The sequence below is a fragment of the Gavia stellata genome, chromosome 8, assembly GCF_030936135.1.
Source record: "Gavia stellata isolate bGavSte3 chromosome 8, bGavSte3.hap2, whole genome shotgun sequence".
In the NCBI taxonomy this organism is placed as follows: Eukaryota; Metazoa; Chordata; class Aves; order Gaviiformes; family Gaviidae; genus Gavia; species Gavia stellata.
Window position 1 is genome coordinate 27,551,783 of NC_082601.1, and position 20,851 is coordinate 27,572,633.

Sequence of the window (20,851 nt, forward strand, 5' to 3'; positions counted from 1 at the left end):
TTCTCACACACAGTTGAAACAGGGACAAAAATAAGCAGACCTCAGGAACAATGATCTCCATTTAGCAAATTAATTAAAACAACGTAAGGTAACTTAGGAATAAGAATACCCCTGAGAGATTTTTTTCATGGCTTTCAAGATCATGGATACAGTACAAAGTAAAGTAATCTTTTGATGTTAGATGAGTGGAAGCAGCTTCATTGGCATATTTTTTCTGCTTTTTTGAAGCTAGCACCGTGTTCTTATTTGTTCTGGCATAGTACAGTCTCCTCTATTTTTATTTAACCAAAAAGCACTCTTAAAAACATAGTATGTTAATACTCACATTAAATAGTAATGAGAACATAGTAAAGCAGTAGTAAAAGATAACTGTTAGAAATTCAAGTATGAATAGGCAATGCTATAGTTAGACCGATCCAAGCAGAGCTGGCATGAATTAAGCTTCTTCCTCACCAGTGTTGCGCAGAACACAGGAGCATCATTTCAGCTTAACTCCAGTTGGAAACACTAAAACAATTTAAACTTAGGCTTTAACTGACACTTTCATTGTGCTAATTATATTTCAAACTTCCACCTCAAGCTCCTGCCCCTCCACACTGTGCCGTCCTCATGAATAGCATATTCAGTGATACACAAGTGCAGTCATACAACTCTCGTACCTGAAGAGATAGAGAAGATTAATTTACATATTTATTAAACAGTGTAAGTAGAAGCATGCACTGCAGTGCCAGGTTGCATTGTGAAGGAGGGCTCCAGTAGCAGCTGGGATTACTGCACTGGAAAACACACAACAGTCAGGCTGTTGACATACATGTGAATAAATGTAGGGAAATGACACAATGGGTATTTAAGACAAAAGCAGATTGAGGGATAACTGCATTTGGCAGTGCAGCTGTGCTCTGCAGGGGCACAGAGAACATCCTTGATCTCTCATTCTCCTCTGGGAGTGCAGTAGAGACACCACACGTGGCTGGCCAGGAAGGGCACTCATCCATCAACTGCTACCCAGCCAGCCCAGCAGTAATGAGGGACTCCAGAGGGAGTCTGGTTCAGTTCTCCCTTGGAAGAAGGACGTTACGCAAAACTGTAAAATGGAAATGCTCATTATAAAAAGAATCAAAAGCTGAAAGAAGAGTTTATTGTTGAAACCATGGGACAAGACTAAAATCAGACTGGTCTCACACCTGCTAATCATAACTTCTTTCCTGTGCAAAGATTTCTGGCTGGTGATACCAGAAGAGCTACTTGAAGATAGTCGCATCTTGACATCACATAGATGGGGGTGATAAAAATGACTGTAACACTAAAAGCAGATTATTTCTAAGTCTGCACCACTTCACCACTCAAATACTTCAGAGAAACCTTTCAACATGCTCAATGACAAACATAAACCCTCCATCCACCCTGCAGGATTCAATCCATTCTTGCCCTTGAGTTTTTCCAGTGTGTCTCCAGGGCCTGACTTTCCATCTCAGGTGGCTTTAGCTACCATTATTTAAGACAGCACCACCCAGGCTCTCCACCTGGATGTGACTGCTCCAGCAGGGGAGGTAACAGAGCGAATAGGTGGAAGTTCTTCAGCCAGGGCTGTCCTCGCCTCTCAGCCCTCACCACCACCATGGAGACCCATTCCTGACACACATTTGCTCCTGCTGAGACTGCTATGGGAACAACTCCCACTGACCAGGGCACAAGAGAGACTGCTGGGAGTTGCAACACCTACTCCTAATGCAGAGACTGCCCAGCAAGCTCAGGACTCCCGGCTGTGGAAGATCAGCCCTGCCCAGTTATTTGCAGCAGTGATTTATCATGATCGGGCCCTGACCTGTCTTTCCTGTCCCTTTGTGGGAGGTTAGGGCTTCTACAGCAGGAAGGGAGTGGATAAATGCAGGCAGTAATGTTCTAGTCAAAAAGCAAGATGCCACAAAGCTACTTCACAGGAGCCTTTGGTAATCCTGATCTTTATACACTAAAAAAGGTATTACTTCTTTATTGTAGAACAAGCGATCAGCCAAGCTGGCCTTTTATCCAGTGCACAAATGATAATGGGAAATATGTATGGGCCTTACCCTATAATTAGGGTGCATTCAGAAGTGAATACAGGCTTTCCAGGCAGGCAAATGTAAAGCACCGTGACTCATCACTAAAGGGTGTGACTGCTCTCAGAAAATTGTAAGATTTTCTTTCAATGTTGATCGGTTCCTTCCTCTTCGATGGGATGTCAGAAAGCAGAATTTGAAGAGCCTGTTGAGGGCCAATGTGTCAAACTGCTGATAAGTCAGATAAAGCTGTTTGTGCCAATTGTTGCCAGCTCTAAAAGTGATGAAGGAAATCTTTTACCAACCTAACCCCAGGGAAATAGGTTAGACAGACTGAAGCAGTAACGAGCTGTCCAGGATCCTTTTTTTTAATAACACCCTCAGGATGGACCAACTTAGTCATGTAAATTTTATTTTTTTAAAAAAAACCCCATCAATCAGCTTATGAATAATGCCTGCCCCATGTGTATGTTTCTTTCTGACCTCAACTCGGTCAACTGAGTGTGACTTTATAATTACCTTGCCTTTGTCTGGCTGGCATGAATGAGGACATTAGCTCTATTACTACCAGCCTATTAACTTTCTGCTTTCACTCAAACTTTGGTTTTCTGGGGCCAAAGGTTTCCAATCTAAGCAGTCTGTAGATAGCATTAAGATATATGCTTGTGTATATACTTACAGATAATTTAATTTGAGATGGTTTAGGGGTGGAATATCTCTATTTGTAAGAGGGAAATGAGAAGTTTACTAGACCTTCAACATTATTTATTACAACAGCTACTACCTTCATAGCAGAATATCACACACTGAGAATGACAGCATTATTTTACTACACCCCATGTGCAGAAAAGGGGCAGATTCTCACACTGAAAGTTTTCCGAGAATGCTGGTCTGCCAGGGTTGTATCTGTAGAGCCAAGTTCTCCCTAACTTATGATTTACATACTATACTGTCAAATATACACCACAAAATCATTTTATGGAGTTTATGAAGTTGCTTATAGACCTATCAGTCTCACACTATGCAACAGGTAAAAGTCTGCCAGTATTTGCATTTTACTCTACTGTAGTCAAACATTCATGATACTGTACTAAAAATTAAGTCTGTGTTAAAGCAAGCTGAAACTACCCATATATATATATAGATCAAGGATATTTTTTCAATTGAATTTTCAAGGAAAAAAATTCTCTTCATAACATTGCTTGCAGATGAATACTCACTGAAGTAATGCTTATTTACAGCAGGAAATATCCTTATGAAATACAAATCACTATGGTCCAGTAGACAGACCAATCCCACCTGAATTTTCTCTATTTAGTTTTTCTCACCTTTCTTACAGCTTTCCAAGTAAAATGAAAATTATACAGGTTAAAAGCTGGCTAATACAAGCTGCTTTCAACAAAAAAAGTACGGATTTTTTAAAAGCACTGATACTCATTTGACATGCACAAACACTGGTTTCATATGAATGACTACAGGAACTCCAAAGGGGCCATTATGTTTTTTTCTTGCATCAATAATCCACACACAAGGAAAGAATTTACACAATAGAATACAAGGACTCCATGGGAACACTGAAATAAAAACATTTCCACGTGACTTTGTGCTTCAAAAACATGGATTTACCTGTTATGTTTTTTAAGTGCTTAACGCTAATCTGCCCATTAAAAATTAGTACCCAACTGACCATTTAGTCTTTTAGTGCGTAAAAAACAAGTGTCGAACACAATGTATACCATACAGTAGAACTTACTATCTACTTCACAGGATTACGATGAAGATTAATTAACAGCTGTAGAGCTTAAACTTATGTTAAGTATTTTTTTATGGATTTAGATACAGCAGTGTTCAACACTATAAAGAACCCTGGTTAACTAGCTAACTCCTGTGTTAAAATACAGTTGGTAAAATTCTCCTTCTGGCTTTATTCAAGCACATAAGGATCCAGAGAAAGTAAAGATATCCTGAAAAATCCTCTAAGCATCCCGAGTTCCAGGCCTCATGACAGTCTGCATTAGAGCAGTCTCAAGACTATTGCTTGAGCTACAACAGCCTCCAAAAAGTCATTCTTCAAACAAAAGCAACTGAAGCACAGCAGTGTTCTGGCCTTTGCTTTCATCTCTTCCCCGCACCCCCCTCCCCATCCTTCCTCCACCATATTCCTGTGCCAGGATTTGTAAGGTGGCAATACAAAACCAACAGATGGGCTGAACACCAACTGACAAAGGGACTGGGAGGTGGTTTCCTAACAGTTGGTTCCTGCCCACTGCCACGCTTACTTTACTTCTCGGTTTTGGGACAAAAAAATTACCTCTGCTTTCTTTGTAAATTCTTGAGGATACAAATTAATTGAAACATAGTAGGAACATAGTTCTTTAGGGGCTTATTTTTCATTCATAAACCCAAATGAACCTATAGCATCAGAATGTAAAAATAATCCTATTTATGGTAGTGATTTTAAGTTTAAGGCACAACAGGATGAGCTGCAATTACTGACTCTGTAGCAGGCTTTCTGCACTCGCTTCTGTAAGTCACTACATCTCTTCCTGGCCCAAGGTTTTTGCCTAACCTACTTTCCTAGCTCTCTCTGTTAAAATTGTTAATTATCTTGGGAAAAGACACGCTGGATATTGGTACAGGATCTGCTTTACAAGGAGCACTAGTTGCTACTATGATACTAATTACTAATAAAAACACAGTCTGAATTTTACCCCATCTACTTTTAAAACAAATATTTTGTTCATTTCCTGATTCTGCAGTTTGTGCCCATCTAGCTGTGGCATCGTAGTAGAGCTCCAACAGGTGCTTTAACAACACAGCCTGGTATAGGAACACACATAGAAGAGAAAGATGCATTGCTAGGTGGAGATACATTTACTGTCAGGAAACAATGATTTTGTGGTAAAGAAGATGGAGTATACGACTGTAAACATTAAGTAGTATTTTCAATTGTGCTGCTCTTAATCATGAAAAATGTATGCTGGCCTTATTATACCATCTGTACACCCTTAAAATGGTAGGGGCAAGGAGATCAAGCAATGACTTTTCCATCCCTCATAGTTTTCCTGTGAGAAGCGGAAAATGCCTTTCACCCTAGTTCTGGTGCCAGGCATTGAGTTGTTTGCTATCACAGAATTTCATGTCAGATGGAAGAGACTGAACTGTGAATTCCTAAACCTAAAAAAATATTTTCAGATGTCTGTGCAGCCCAAAGCAGCTGTTAAACCTCCACATGCTGACAGTAGCTTCATACCTGTGCTCTGACAGAACAGGGATGGAGACATACCCAAAAAGACATTGGGCTTCCAAAAAAACATCAACCGCCTTTGGAGGCAGGGCTTGTTAAAAAAACCAAGACAAAACACAAGCAACAAAGGCAACTGATTGGGGAAAAAAATGCAGGCCTCACCCACTCCTGAGTGCCCAGGACTTTTCAGACAAGTCTGAACAATCCTTAGGAAGGCTCTGCACTTCACAATACCAGCTGCACTTTCACAGTTCAAGTATCCAATAAACTGGCAGAGAAAAAGCATTCGTGATAGATACATCAGGTCAAATCACAAGGGATAGGAAAAGCCAGCGAGATCATGATATGCAGCTTTGCAACAATGGCTATTAAAATAGGCATTTATCCCTCTCCTTCAAACTGTATCGTCCATCTCAGCGCAGTACTTTTTCTACGGTTGACAACATAACAAACATACCCAAGGAAAATACAGCCTCATTAGAAGAAAGTGTCATCCTTCGAGACCTGCCGTCAAATGAATTAATATTCATTCAAATAAACATCTGTTATATCCACACGTTGCTGTAGTAAATCTGTTTTAATAAGGTACAAAAGGCCAGGGAAAAATGAAATCTAGGCTGACTTTTCAATTAGTCTCTGTGAAATGGCCTTTCTTTATTTTCACTTTGTGTCCTAAAAGCCACAAAAGCCACACAAAGTGTAGTAGTTGATGTGGTGTGAAACCCTTGACCAATCTACCTACTTTCATTCTGTAGAGGCACACTCTTCTAGTACTTTTTTTGGACATCTGTGTTAATTTTCACCCGAAATAAAATAAAAATTTAAACACTTAATCCTGACTTTCAAAGCCCCAGCAAGCCTCATCTTGAGCATCACCACAGAATGAGAAAAAAAGAAAGGGAAAAAGGAAGAAAGAAAAAAAGAAAGAAAAAAGAAAGAAAGAGAAAAGAAAGAAAGAAAAAAAGAAAGAAAAAAGGAAAGAAAAGAAAAAAAGAAAGAAAGAAAAGAAAGAGGCTCTCAGTGCTGACTGATAGATTTTTGATATTGCCATGCTTCCCTTTTACTAATTATGCCCAGATTGCTCATCATGCCAGATACTGTTTATGCTAGAAATTTTCTACAGCATACCTCAGGGGCAAATTGCCTGTAGTGGTGATCTGGGAATTCTCTATAGCTTACTTTAACAAACAAACTTCCAGTATTCCTCCACATCACATCATTCAACTCTCTCACCAAATCTTCAGCATACTTTCCAACTGAGCTAACTTCAGCTACCCAGAGAAGGGTATTCCCTGACACACCAATTGTTTATTCCCTCTAGAGCACAATATTCACTCTCTGACCCCTTGATCCTGCACAAGCTAAGAAAACACAGTAGTTTTAAGTCATTGGGCTGCTGATAATGAAAGCCCCTGAGGTAAAAGCCATCGAGGTGAAAGCCCTTGTGCTGGACAGCAACGCTGGCCTGAGATTTCATGTAAATTGCACAAACATTTACAGTAATTGTTAATTCCTTCTCTCCTGAAGCCAGTTATCCACAACCTCATCTACTTCTCACAGATAGAACAAATCTTCTTTTACAAATGGATTTTATTGCCAGTGTGATCAGGCTCTAAGTTTGGAATATTTACATTATTTCAGTTGGTGGATTGCTTTTACCACACGGCATAATCCAGGCGTACTCTAGGTGTACGGTGTGAAAAGCTGTTCAAGTGCACACCAGAAGAGCGCATTCATGTTTGGCTAGAAAATAAACTAAATCTCCATCCTATACCATCTTCCTGTGACACCTACCGCAACTGCTATCGATTCTCCGCTTTCCTCTTTAAAACATTCGGAATTTGGCACTCCGGCTGCTCATGGAACAACTCCTAATTCTGTTTTTAATCCTGAATTAGAAGTGGTGAGGCTGCAGGGTGGCATTCCTGGTGCAGCGGGGGTGCAGCACTGTGTTTACAACACAGGCTCTCCCAGCACGTTGGGTCTCCTCAGGCCCGCGCAGGGCTCGGCTGGCGGGACTCCTGGCCTCAAGTTGCGCCAGGGGAGGTTCAGGCTGGATATTAGGAAAAATTTCTTCACGGAGAGGGTGGTGAAGCACTGAAACAGGCTGCCCGGGGAGGTGGTGGAGTCACCATCACGGGAGGAGTTCAAGGAACGCGTGGACGTGGCACTGTGGGACACGGTGTAGTGGGCACAGTGGTGTTGGGTTGGTGGTTGGACTTGATGATCTTTCCCAGCCTTTGTGATTCTGTGACAGCCAGAGCCACTGCTCCGCTGTTTGGGCTACCGCAGAGACACTACGCCAGAGTTTCTCCAGTTCCCGTGTGTGAAGATGTGCCAAGAGCAGCGATGTTTTGGAGGGTACTACGTGAGGGAAGTAACGGCAGGGTGAGAAACTACCAACAGTCCCATTCCCGCGTCGGCGGCCGGCGCCTGTCCCCACCCTGACAGCGGGCACAAGGCATGAGGCGAGGCGTGAGGCCGGGGCGGCTGAGGAGGCCGGAGGCTATGGCAGCCCCACGGCCCCCACCGGGGTGCAGCCGTCGGTGGGCACCGGCCTGGCGAAGCCCGCGGCGGTGCCCCGCAGGCGCCGGCGGGCTGGAGGCAGGAGCCCGTCGGGACCCGGGCTCAGCCGACAGCTGCGGCGGAGGGCGGGAGGCCGCGGGCCCGGCCGGGCCGAACGGCCGTCGAGGGCCACCCCCCGGCGCGCCGCCGCTTTGTCCTTGCCCGGCGCGGAGCACGCGCGCCCTCGGCCGCGGCGGGAGAGCGCCTGCGCGCCCCCCGGCCCGGAGGGGGGCGTGCTCCGGCGGCCGCCAGGCGGGAGCGAGCGCCCCCTCTCCCCTCCCCCCGCTCGCCGGGAGCTCCGCCGGCGGCGCCGCGGCGGCCGCGGGCGGGGGCGGGCGGAGGCGGGAGGGAGGCCGGAGGCGGCCGGCGCCCCCTCCCCCGCCCCCGCCGGCGCGTGCCCGCCGCCCCCCGCCCCGGCCCCCCGGCCCGCCGCGGGAGCCCGCGCCGCAGAGCGGGGCCCGCCAGCGCCACCCGCCGGCCGCGGGGCCGCACCGCGCCTCCCCCCGTCCCCCCCTGCTCCGGCTCTCAATGTTCCACACTGCCCGGCCACAGAGCCGCCGCCGCCGCCGTATAGCCCCCCGGCCGCCTCCGTCCCCTCCTCGGGCGCCGCGGGCCCGGCCCGGCCCCCCGCCATCCCGCCCCTCCGACCCAGCAGCGGGACAGGACGCCGGCGAAGGTAAGGGAGAGGCGGGCGAGGCGGCTGCCGCGGCGGCTGGGCGAGCGCGGTGGGGGGAGGCGGGGAGGAGGCGGGGGGGCTGGTAGAGGAGCTTTGTTCTTGTTTTCGGCGCTCGCTGCCTGCCGGCGGCCGGGGGCGCGGAGCCGGCCTGAGTTCACGCCTCACTTGCTGCACACGCACGGTGCGGTGCGGAGCCGGGCGAGCCGCCGCCGCCCGCCGAGCCGCGCCGAGCCGAGCCGAGCCGAGCCGCGCCGCGCCGGGCTCTCCCCACAAAGCGCGGCCGGGCGGGCGGGCGGCCGCCTCCAGCCCTGCCGCAGCTCCCCGCCGCGCTCCTCCTCGGCCCCCCCCGGCCGCCGGGGCAGCCCCCTCCTCCCCCCGCCCCCCCCCCCCCCCGGTGGACGGAAAAATGTCGGTCTGCCTGGTGGAGCTGCGCGGGGAGCGGCGGCGGGGAGAGCTGTGCAGAAGGTGCAGTTTGAATTATGCTTCTTCCCCCTCCGGCAGCTCTGTGCTGGCCAAATGCAGTTCTCGCTGCTGGCCATGTAAATAACCGGGGCTGCTGCTGCCCCAGTTGCTTTAAATGCATCTTGGGGTTCTTCCCTTTTAAAAAAAAAACAACAACAGCAAAAATACCCCCCCCCCCCCAGCCCAGCCCTTTAAATGCACAGAGCAAGTGTACATTTCCATCTGAAATCAACCCAAGTGTTACTGGCAATATATTTTCTCGGAAAGAGGGGGGATCTGGCATTTGGACCCAATAAAATGCTCTGCTCCAGTGTAAATATTTACAGGGTATTAGTGACTTTTTAAAAAACATTTTCAGTGAGGTCTGTTATTTACAATGTGTCATAAGTTATTAATGTTCATTGCCTAAGTACCCTGCTAAATCTGCCTCATGCCTTAGAACAAAGTCGACAATTGGCATATTGTTTAAAGTATGAAAAAAATGCGAGTGGGTTTAAAAATTGGAAATATCTGTATTTTCAGAAGTGTAAATATTGCTTTGTAGCTGTCAAACTGCAGCCCTTGGGGACAAGACAAAGAAGTATATTTTGGTTAATTTCTCCGTGAAACAGAGTTGTCACCGATTCAAGTGTTCTCTGGAACTTGGGGAATGGCAAGAGAGAGTCCTGCCTGTTGTATTAACTCTGCCTCTTTTCTTCTCCTTCTCCGAAAAAGTTCCCCACGATGTCCAGTGACAGGCAGAGGTCAGACGATGAAAGTCCAAGTACCAGCAGCGGTAGTTCAGATGCTGATCAGAGGGATCCACCTGCACCTGAACCCGAAGAGCAAGAAGAACGAAAACCCTCTGCCACCCAGCAGAAGAAGAACACCAAACTCTCCAGCAAAACTACTGCTAAGCTATCTACTAGTGCTAAAAGGTAAAGGGGACAATAAAACATTTCGTAGTATTTTTGCACAGTATTTTGAGTCGCGGTACTCACTGCACTTTTCAGGGCAGAGGGGTTCTTCTTGTCAAGCTATGTGGAAAAGAGAGAAGTACCAGCTTCTGTAGTACAGGAGCCTGCCAGGCAGTATCTTCACCAGTCCAAGTCTTATTGGGGTACTAATTACACAGACTTGTCATACGTCTTTTGAAGTGTTGTTTGAGAACTTGCTAACTTACAGGCTGGCTCGGGGGGCACCTAAATACGTTTCGTATTTGCAAAAAGGCGCGAAAGAGTGTCAGCTTCGGCTGCCTTTTTCAGAGTTAGGTTCTATGCCTGATTGGTATAGGGTGGAGTCCTCCTGGTGTATTTTATTGTGGTCTGTAGACTGATGAGAAGCTACGATCTTTAATTAAAGAAGTCGCAAAACCCCAGTGGCTTCTTGTGGGCCTTATGACTGACTAGCTTTTCATGTCAATGCACGGGCGAGCCTGACACACCTTGAAGTAAAGGGTTCGTTCTGCAGTTCTTTCAGGAGAAACTTAGGCGAGTTTTCTCCTTTAGGATCTGCAGATTCAAAGCATGGGGTTCTACAGGTAACCTCTACCTTTAAATATCAAAATCTTCAGAACCCTTGTTTGGTTATATCTGTTGCATTTTTATTTGATATAAGGTTACTGGCTGTGGCATGCACTCTGATAATTTTCTGTAAGTTCAGCTGTGTGCAGTAAGCAAACTTTAAGTCCCTTGATGCCAGTGGTCTTGGGAGATGAAACATAACTTTCCAGTCCTTTGCCTGGAGCTGCTTTTCTTTCTAAACATTACAAATATCCTGTAGCAAGAAAAGCTGTAGAGTAGCCGTAGTAGCTTCAAGTTTTGCTTATTCAGCGTGAATACTGTAGTTCTGACTTTTAGGAACGCTTTAGTAATTTTGTATTGGACTTAAACTCAGTAAATACTTTTTGAAATGTGTTAAAATTGCTGCAGAGTATGACTGGGTGGCTTTGATGACTTTTGAGCTTGTTAATGAAACCCTTTGTAATAGGACTGGCTAAAGAAAGAAAAGTTCTGGAACTACTATGTAGGCTTTGTAATTTTTTATTACTTATCTTGTTTGAAAAGCCTGAGATGCAGGCTTTCGAGACTGAGTTTTTCCCTCTTGCCTTTATTTCACTTAATTGTTGCAAGTCTAATTCCGTACATCTCAAATAGTTCAGTAGTCTGACAACTTACTGGTACTAATGCAAGGGCGTGCAGAGCAGTTTCTGTTAGCTCATATTTTAACACTTGCTATTCACATGAAGTTCACGGTCTTGCTTGCATGGGTCCTCTTCTGAAGAGAAGTCTTATTTGGTATTTTTAAGAGGAATTTACCATGTATCCTTTGAAATTACACCTCTTATGTATCTGAATAAACTGCTAAATTGACAAAAAGTTTTCGGTATTCCTCTGCCGGATCTTAACACCTTGGGAATGGTTGTAATAGAGTAAAGCTAAGCACAGATCATTTCAAGTTACTATATCACTTTTTATCATGTAAATACAGCTAGTGTATAAGGTTGGGGGAGGAAAAGCAGCAGAAGGTGTGGAGGGAAGCAAAGTTGATCCAGAGAGATTATTCCAGTAACAGAGACAGCCTGGCAGATCTGCAAATCCACTTTTTAAACACACTGCAAAATAGTAGGTAAAATATTGTGAAGACAGTGTGTCTGCTGCCGGTGCAGTTCACTTCTTAAGCCTCAGTCACAGGTCTGTAGCGCTGGTTTAAAGTCATTGTCAAATCTGCCTGTGCAGGCCCCCCCCCCCCGCCTCATTTGCATATTAGCTTGAAAAGAAAATCTCTCTGGTAAAAAGTGCTCGGATGTGAAAAAGAGTTACTTTTCTGAATACTTGTGGGAAATCTCTACCCAACTCAGTTGTAAGTGTTCTGTTTACATGCAGCATGGAGCAGGAAAAAAGCTGCAAAGTTTCTCAGCTGTGGGATTTGGGTTATGCCTCTGAGAACAAAGAGGAAGCAGCCATGTTAGCATTACTGAAGGCAAAGCCAATCTTGCATTTAACTGCATGGTGGTAGAGGGCAGTGTAATTCCCTGATTTATTCTATAGACTATCTCAAATGCTTTGTGTCTGTTCTCATTTCACCAACAGAATCCAGAAGGAGCTAGCTGAAATAACCCTTGATCCTCCTCCTAACTGCAGGTATGTAACGGCTTCTTAAATTGTGGACGGTGGTAGGAGATTAATGTGCTCAGGCTAACAAATGGGAGACTTAGTGTTTATGAATGGTGACTGTTAGACAAAAATTGCGTACAGCAAATTGAACAAGCATAGGGAACGTTTGATATTGAAGTTTTCTATTTTGTCTGCATGTTGGAGGCGTAGTCATTAGTGATTGATGTGCATAGTAAACTGTATTCAGTTTGGTTTTCGTAGCTGGTCACTGCCGTTGTGAAACATTAATTATATGAACTACAAAATATGCTGAAGCTTTCAACTTAATGTCTGCCTGTAGTTTGAACTGGCTTTTTGAGTGCCAGGTTTATAGACTTATCACTTCATTGTGAAGTAAAGGTAAAGAACGATATGTGATTTTTTATGCTTTCTCTTAGTATGTTGCTTAACAGTTAGATAAGCTGAAGTATTGCCTTTAAATTTATGTGTCTGTTGGTCAAAGTTGTAGTCTCTTGATAGAGAGTATTTTTAAGGAAGTTTCCAACTTGGGAGACACTTCTATTAGATTTTAAAAAATGAAATTGTAAGCTTGGAAGATGGAGTGATTTAGTCTTAGACAAAGTGACGGTTAACCGGAGCACTTGATCTGTAGAAAAGTTAAATAGTAGCATAGCTAACTAATTTCTTTGAGTCTTTTGCATGTTTTACTTTTGCTTAAAGGATGCATAAAAATTCTCATTAGCTGTGAGCATCCAGCGTTCAGATTTGCAGTAAAGCTACGTTTAAATGATGTCGCTTTCATTTGATGCGTCTCGCTAAGATTTCCGACTGCAAGGTATCTTCATGTTAATAGCTCACGTGTAACAGCGAGCCTTGTACACATGTAAAAAAATGCTCAAAGTGGTGCCTTCTGATTTTATGTTGGAATTGTTTGGCTTTTTGAATAGTTGGAAAGGTTTGGTGCAGGTCTTGTGAATTCAGTAAAATGTGAGTTGTTCTCCTGTCTGACTAGTCCATGAGAGCAGGGACTAACCAGAGCTGTGTTTTATTGAATTTGTGGTAAAGGTGTCTTACCCTGAGGACTGTGCTGTAGTAGATTGCCTGTGGCAGTCTGATGTATTTGCATGCAGGGTCGGTGGCTCTCCGTCTTCAGTGGAGGCAAGCTCTGTGGAGAGAGCAAATGTCTGTTGGATTTGGTTTGGTTTTGTTTTTGTGTTGTTTTTTTTTTTTTTTTTTTTGGGGGGGGTGTTTTTGTTTTATTTTTAAATAACTTTTAATGAATTACTGGGATCTAGTTCTGTGTTGGTCATTCACTTTATACTTGGACCCTCAAAGGGGGCATGGTAGGAGAGAAAGTATTTAAATGAAATAGAACACCCAACACTTTGCCTTGTAGTTCCTAAAAAGATAATTGTAGTGGTTTCGGGTACAGCAAGTTACAGCTTGGCTTTTGGAAGGAGAAGCCTCCCCCCTCACACTCTGCAATACCATCTGATATTTAGCTCCTTGGGAAGGCATGTTCCTCTTGTATTAGCACGAGAGTATTGCAGAGCCTTCTTCTTGTGAGTTGGTACTACCAGATGCCCAGGAATACTGTTGAGAATGATGAAAACCCCCCAATGTGTCTAAAATTATTCAAGTTTCTCTCCTACAGAGCGTAGGGGAAAAGATTATTTTTCTGCCAGTGAGGAAGTCAGTTCTTCTGTTCACATAAGTATTTTTAAGATGAATTTAACACTTTTACTCAATAGCAACTGTATGATGAATGCATTTTTACCTTTTGCAAAATAAAAAATATTTACAAGAGATACTGGCTTCTATAACAGAAGTTCTGGGTTTTCAGAATGAACAGTTTGAACAGAGTTTCAGTGCCCAAAGGATTACTGTTACATTGGCATTTTCTTGTTAGAAGGAGCCTTTCTGGCATCAGGAGGTAAATGCAGCCGTGTGTTATGACCAGAGCAGTTGAAGCTTGTAACAGGCTTTCTTAAAGGGTGTAGTAGCACAGATTAGGCAACAGACTGACACAGCAGGCATACGACACCTCTTCCTTGCTCGTCATTCAACAAGCAGCAGAATGCTACTTACTACATTTCTTGTAAAAGAAAAAGAATTTGTAAAAAAAAAGCATTTAAAAGCCTGTATAACTTGGGGCATATTCACTTGTGCTTTAAAAATAAAAAACCTTGTGTCATAAATTCTCCCAAAGAGATTTCTTCATGCAAAGTTGTTTCTCCTCCATTTCTAGAGCACACCCTTATCATTTGCAGTCCACATGTTGCAGGCTTCACAAGAATACAACTGCCAGCTGATGCTCTTGGATGTTGATAGTCCTTCTGGTTACTCAGTTACATAAGTGATAAAAAATTAGCAATTTTTTAAATATGATAATGGCACATATAAAACATTAAATGTTACTTTAACAGGATACAGTACAAATACTGAATAGTACGTTGAACTCTCCCGTATCATGTTAAACACTGATGGCTGCTGCCACTTCTCACCTGCGGGTGAAACTTGGCTCCATCGGAGTGATCTGAGGCTGGTTTAGCTACTTTAAAATGACACCAACTGGTTGCACTGTGATTCTCATGCAAAAGAGGTGTAGGTTTCCTCAGCAGTTAAATTTCCCACAGTCACATCTATTGCTATAACATCTGTTTTGTAAAAACGGCAGAGCCCCAAGAGAGCCCTGTTCCTGGGTGTGCTGAGCAGGCCTGGGCTGCACGTTAACTTCTATTTTAGGGCACTGGGATAGCAGAATGACAGGCACAGTAAAAATGCCTAAATAGCAGGTTTTTGCTTGCTTATCTCTACAGTAGAGATTGATTTCTGATTCTGTTAATTGAACAATGAACTGTTAGAAAAATCTCGTTGTCATGTTTGTGAGCAGTGAATACAAACTGCGTATTGGGGGTGCCAAGTATAAAAGTTAATATCTTTATGCTGATAGCTTTACTATTTAACATACAGTAATACTCTAAATTCCTGTGATTTTGGTGTGATTTCCAACAAAGACAGAACATCGAAATCAATAAAATTAGATTTGGTCTTAAGCCACTAAACATGTTGGAGGGAAATTAAGTACTGCTTTCTCATGTTTTCTCCTGTCCAGCAGAAGAGCCTGAAACGAGTCAGTTACTGTCCAACATGCACCGGTAGCACTAGGACAGATAGGTAAACTGAGGACACAGTTATCTGAGCCTGTTTTTTCTTGCTTTTGCTGGCCTAACCCAAAGCTGTGCTACTTGGTGCAGTGTGCTGTATTTAATTTCTTTTGTGCTTTTAATAGCATAAAGCAAAGCTAAAAAGGTCTTGGCCCTATTGCTCCTAGGCAGCTCAATTTCAAACCATGGCCAAGCGCCTATACATACTTCAAGGTATGGAAGTGTGCCAAACCCCACCGTTATACTCAGGAAAATACTGCAAAGATCTTGCACGTAATGCGTGGTAAATCTGGGCTGCAGAAGTGCTCTTAAATAAGTTTGACATATCTGGAATAACTATTTTCAGTTCATAACATAAAACTGTTTAAATCGGAGGTCACTGCTCTGTAGTTAAGGTTGTATCTGAGGCTGCTGTTCTGACCTGCCCGACTTGGAGGCTGCAGCTCAGGTGGAGCAGGGTACAGCTGGCTCCAATGCTCATTGTACTTCCTAGATTTTAGGGCTGGCACAAGTGAGGTCGTTCCCAGGGGTACCGTGATTTATAGCAGCTTGCTTTAGCTGTTCCCGGCTGCACAATAGCAAAAATATGTACTCCCTCTCTTCTTTCCTCACTCCTCCTCATTTCCATTCCAAAATTAATAATTGTTCATCTTCATGGGAAAGTTTTTGAAGTTCAACCTAGTATTAAGTAAATTTAGTAACACCCATGCCAGCTTAGTTTTTAGTTTACAACCCATTTTACAACAAATCCAGTTTGGTATAAACTTTGTAGGAAATGAAAGCAAACACCAAAATCAGTGTATCCACTCAGAGCTTACTTCATGTGGTTTAAAAAGAGGTGAGTTAAAATAGTGCATCTTTCCCATGCAAGTGGGAGAATTTAAGCATTTTATAGTCTGTTCTGTCAGTTGGCTTTAATCTCTGTGTTAAATTAAAGATCAGACAACTGAATGCAAGTGGTTAAAAAAAAAAAAAGGGAAGAAGGGCCAGTCAAAACATGTGCCTTAGAGTACTGGTCAGAGAGAAAACTTTCCTCCTTCATAGCTGCTGGGAAATGGGAATTCTTACCAAGGGAGAGCGGCTTGGATCATCCCAAAGGCTCCCTGCTCTGTCCTACCCTCTAGCTAGTGAGTGCCTGACCTGATAGGTCTGTTGAAAAGATTTTCCTTAATAGGGATTGCTATCTCAGTTACTATTTAGGCCTTGTATGTTAATATATACTAATGTGATTTCTTGAGCAATACTGCAAAAGGTAGCAGCAGTTGATGATTTTGCTGTTTGTAGCCTCTCCTAGGCTTGCAAGTAGGTTGGTAATTTATGAGTAATTAATTTTAAAATTATTTATTTTAAAATAACGCTCCAAAGTATGTGTACTGAGCACAATGGGAGCAAGACATGTAGGGGTTTTGTTTTAATACAGGATTCTTCTGCTTCCGAAGGACTGCATTAGTCCCTTTCATTACTGCCACATCTTGGGCTAATTCTGCGCTGCAGAGTGCTGCCAACCCAACCCCACGGTCTGGAGTTTGACACAAAGAAAAATGCCTGCAAAACCCTGGCAGATGAATGCTATTACTGGTTTAGTTATGGAACCATGAATCCAGATGTTTGTAACTGTCTCACTGTGGTTATTACCCCATCAGTGGGGAAGCATTGCAGTATGTATTTAAAGCAATATTGTGAAGGTATTCGTCAGACCAGCAATTTAAGCTCTTTCAATTGAGCTGTCTGAAACAATGAGGAGCAATGAACAATTGTGCTGGTGGTGCAGACTCTTCCACATGCAGAGGTAGTGCTGGATTTGAGCTAACGCAGCCTTGTATTAGTGAGGAAGGTGCCGCAGCTAAGCTGGTAGAAGCCTTCCTTTTGTTAACATAGTCTATCTACAGTAAGGTTATAGGCAAATGTTTACTCTGCAAACAGTTGTGCCTGTTGAAGATGTTACTGCACAGCTGTGGTTTGCTCCAGTTTTGCCGTGGAGGTGTCTACTCCAGTCAGTAAGTGAAGCAGATTCATGTGATTACTCCATAGTGCTCCCCGGGGCGAGAGGGGGGAGAAAGAAAAATCATCCAAGTTTGCTTAAATGGTTTAAATAGGTGATTCAAACTAACTCTGTTGGATTTTTCCTCTCTCCCTTCAGAGTAGGCATTGTTCACACAAAGCATTTTGTCAGACACACCAGGATATGAATAAGTCAATCCATTCCTTTGTCTCTCAAGTGTAGTAAGTTTCCATCTCTCCTTTGTCAAAGCCAGGCGTTAGTTCTGTTGCTTTTTTGAAATCAGTAGGAGGAAGAATGTTCTGAATGCAGTCAAATACCAGGCCCCTATACAGTAGCACAAATGTGTGCCCAAGTCTTTACATGTACAAATCTTTTTTTCCAGTCAAGCTGTTGACTTTTCAGATCGATGGCAGTCCCCCAGATTTGTGTTTATTCTGTTAATTTCTTATTGGGCAAAGGTCTTCATATTGCTAAATATTGAGTCTTGCTGAGGAAAAAAAAGATGTCAGTTTTGCTTGTTTTCACCTCTGCAGTGAAAAACCCCAACTGCGAACACTAAATAGTTCCCTATAGAAGAAGAAGTTGTTTAAGGTATGTAAGAGACAGTGTATTAGGAGTATGTGCAAAAATGCCTGTGCTGAAGCTGAATGAGCAAAATTTAAAAAACATCACCCAACCTATACTTGATAATATATCTTCTGATAGTTACATTATATTCTTTATTGTCTCTCTCTGCCCAGCACTTGCTCACCACCGAGTACAGTAAATGCATGCTACAAGAAAAGAAAGCTGAAGTTTGCAGAATGGTTCTGAGAACACAAACCCACATGATTATTTCTAACACTTCCTCCCATATACAGAAGTTTGCAGTTGCAGTTACAAAAATACAATGAAGAGAGTTCACAACTCCTGTAAGAACATGCTTGAAGTAGCTCTCAAGTGAATACTGAAATACTACTTTTTAGTGTTGTCCAGCTTTGAACATAGTCCTGCAGTTCCTTCTGAAGCCATTCCTTCATTCTTAGTTGCTGAATGTAAATCAGTGGCTCGCAGTGATTTAAGGATATGTCTATCTAGTGATAGCCTTGATTTATCTAGAATTATTTCTACTCAGTGTTTTCTTCCGTTCTCTTTCTTCCCTCCCTCTTTCTTACCAGAAGAGTATAGTCTAGGTCAGAGTAGGAAGGAGTGGTATAATTTAGCACAGCAATCACAAGTCTGATATTTTTGTATTTCTGTCCATTTGTAGTAACAGCCTGATTCTGCCATCTTTATGTGTGCAGTGTGGCTTTTACCTTATTTGCCAGTAGTCAGGGAAACTGTTTAAGGAGTAGGGATGAAACAAATTTAGGAAGTCATTTCAGTAAAACATTTAAGTGTTAAGTAGAGCTAGAGTGCTTTTATTAAAAAAATGAAACAGTGGAAGATTTTGTAACTCCTGAATGTATCGAATTTTAAGAATATTTAAATTACTTTCTTTTCAGTTGAGAGTAGATGACAAATTCACTAACTCAAAATGACTCAAGTTTTTTTTCCCTGTGCTAGTATTGACCTTTTGCAAGCTATAAACCAAGGTTTTTTACCAAATCCCACACAGTGAATTTCTCATGCAAGTAATCTCAGTGGCATAATTAAGACAGGGTTATGCAACGCAAATCAACATACCTACTCACAGGAGTTTTCATGCCTACAGATTTGCAGGTTAGGCACTTGTGTAAGCAGTGTCCACAGTGCTGTTGTACATGCTTTTAAATGTCCGTGCGTTAGTCAAAAGGTCATATAAATCTTTCACCAGTTTTCATTAGCATTACTGTTAAAATAAAAAAAAACAAACCAACAATGGCTGTCTATTTACTCTAGAGTTGTAGAAATAGGTCAAACACTTTTCACTCAGCTACTGGTGTTAGAGAACTGCCCCTCATTATGTTTAGATTTTATCTGGAAATAATAGAAGAGCCCAAGTCAGACCAGTTTTTTAAACAATTCTTTTAAGCATTGTTGTGCAAAAATTTGTAAAAACTGCAAAGTAACATATCCTTAGACTTAAGGACAAATCTGCTTTTCAAATTTCCATTTATATATTTGTACAAAGGCCCTTCAGGCTCTGTGATAAAACTGATTAAAGTATGCCATGTGTATATATATATTTCTTTTTACACTCAATCTGTGTATTGCTCACCACTGCCAACCTGTCATATTCAGTTTTTGATAAAGAGTACGTATGGCAAGGTCCTAGCACACTGAATACTTCCCCATCAGACTGATTTGTCTGTGTGTATCAGTTACTCTTCTTTGATTTAATCTTCACTCTTACGGACTTGGGACACGTAATTTTAATTCAGATTAACAAAGTGCAAATATAAGAGAATCAGCTAAACTACATTAAACCCTTTATTTAAAACGAGTTGACTACTTCTTATAAAACTGATGTGTGGAGAATTCCTGGAGGATATAACTGGGATTTGCATAGATGTGGAACATTTTGAAACAGGTAATACAGACATCAAGAAAAGTACCTTCAGCATGTTTTCTCAGTTCAGGGCTAATTAGGCAGGAGCAAGGGTATCCAGCTACCATCTAGGACAGGAGCATACATACTATTAAGCTAGCCGGGAACTACGCTGTAACTTTAAATTGATGCCTTACTTTGAGCCAGTAACTGCTAGTGATAAACAAGTCCTAGCCTGCTTGCATTAATTTGGATTAATTTTCTCTGTGCAGAGTGCACTATACTGTTATCTGGTTCAGCACTGTGGCTGAAGCAGTTGTTAATTTTATAGCATTTACTGTAAAACAGACTGGCCAGATCTTTTAGGAACTCAGATACAGATTTAACTGACAGTGTTGAAGCTACTGTTGTAAGCATCACTTTCAGAAGCAAATGAGGAGAGAGATTGCTTGATGAAACACCACGGTGACCCGTAGTTACCAGTGGGTCACTTTCAGCTTGGAAGAATTTGTAGAGAAGAGTCTGTAGAGGACCATCCTGCAGTCATTAGTAATTGACGTTTTCATTATTGAAGTGGATACTGGACTAGAGCATGTAAATATTGCATTTGCAGGCAGCAGTGGGGAGGAAAAGGTTGCAGGCACATTGGAGGACAGGACTAGAATGCAAAGTGACGTGGGCAAATATAGGAAGTGACCTTAACAATAGCATGTAATTTAATAATGAGAACTGCAAGGCACAGCACTTTAGTAGGCATAATCAGCTGCACAAATCCACAGGGAAAAAAAAAAGACTGGATGAGGAGCAGTCCTTCAGAAAAGGTGTAGCCACTCTGAGGATCATGTGCTTTCCAGGAATCAACAATATTAGGCCACAGCAAGAGCAATAAATAGAACAGCAGTCACAACAGGGGAATGTACTTAAAAAAAAAAAAAAAAAAAGTGTTGGAGACATGGTATATAAAGTCATCCCATTCAGTTCAGCACTAGGAAAGGCTAGCTGGAGTACCTTAGCTAGTTTTAAGCACAACACTGCAAAGTGACATGGGCTAGCAGGAAAGAATATAGATCAGAGGAAAGAAAGAAAGAATAATCTTGGATTGTAGAAGAAAGTTGCTGCAAAGGAAGTAAGGCAATTGTTGCTAGTCCT